Source organism: Grammomys surdaster, unplaced genomic scaffold (assembly GCF_004785775.1).
Source record: "Grammomys surdaster isolate TR1022 unplaced genomic scaffold, NIH_TR_1.0 362, whole genome shotgun sequence".
NCBI classification, from domain to species: Eukaryota; Metazoa; Chordata; class Mammalia; order Rodentia; family Muridae; genus Grammomys; species Grammomys surdaster.
In genome coordinates this window covers 5,486,211-5,487,402 of record NW_021604781.1, presented here as the reverse complement: position 1 = coordinate 5,487,402, position 1,192 = coordinate 5,486,211, and positions in this window count along the sequence as shown.

The following is a 1,192-nucleotide window of genomic DNA, read 5'->3' as shown; positions in this document are numbered from 1 at the left end:
AGAGAGAGAGAGAGAGAGAGAGAGAGAGAGAGAGAGAGAGAGAGAGAACCTTTCGCCCTCTGATCCCTCCATCTTCTCAGCTTCCTATTCAAACAGCAGGCGACACCAGAGGCTGTCAAGAAGGCTGGACCAAGAGCTGATTTCTGGAAGACCTTAGCCAGGACCAAGGAAGGCTCTAGACCAAACTTTAAAGACACAGTTCCCTCTACCACAGAGGGGATGAAAACAAGCCCAGGGGAAGCTGGCAGCTGGACCTGGATGTTCTTGCCTAAGTATAAACAATGGTCACAGACTGAAACAAATGCACAGCAAGGCCTACCCTCCGACCAAACCTGAACTAAGAGAGACACAAGAATAGGTTGCAGCCATAACAATGACCACACATCCCCTCTTTTTCCCCATAACACAAATGACTGCCCCTGTTTGCCAGCCACAGCCTACACTTTACTTTCAACCCACCCACATCTCTGAGATAAAAGTAGCTGGAATCCCAGTCACAGACTGCACTAACTATAACTTTCCCTAAAACTACCCAGCACGAGTCCATGCCCCACCCACTGACAGAAGTCTCCCAACACCCCCTGCCTCTAGAGGGCATCCTCCTTTCATCTTGGGATCTTTCTCATTACACAGACATTAGTCTCCCTCCTTCTTTTCTTCCCTCCTCTCCTCCCTCCTTCCCTCCCTCTTTTCCTTTTCAAGGTCTCTTGTAGCCCAGATTGACCTCAAACTCACTATGTAGCTGAGGCTGTCCTTAAACTTCTAATACTTTTGCCTCCTCCTCTCAAGTGTCTATCTTAGTTCAGATATGATCAGAGGGTAGCCTTGCTGATCGGCTTGTACCACCCTACCCAGGGCTTTGTGCATGCTAGGCCACAAAGCCACATTAAACCACATCATCCCAATCCCCCCCCCTTTTTTTTTCTTTTTTTTTTAATGCTTTTTTATAGCATGTTTTACAAGGGGAGGGGGTAAGAAGGGCAAGGTGGTGGAAAAGTACAAAATCTTCTTGGCCTGTGCCTTGAAACATGTCATGGTCTATAAGGTACTCTGCCTTGAATTATGATCTACCTGCTGTTCTAAAGAAGATATGGTACACTGCTTGAGTTATGGTCTCCCTGCTATTCTTAAGATGATATGGTACACTGCTTTGAGTCTATCTGCAGTTGCTAAGCAGGATCTTGCAGTTGCC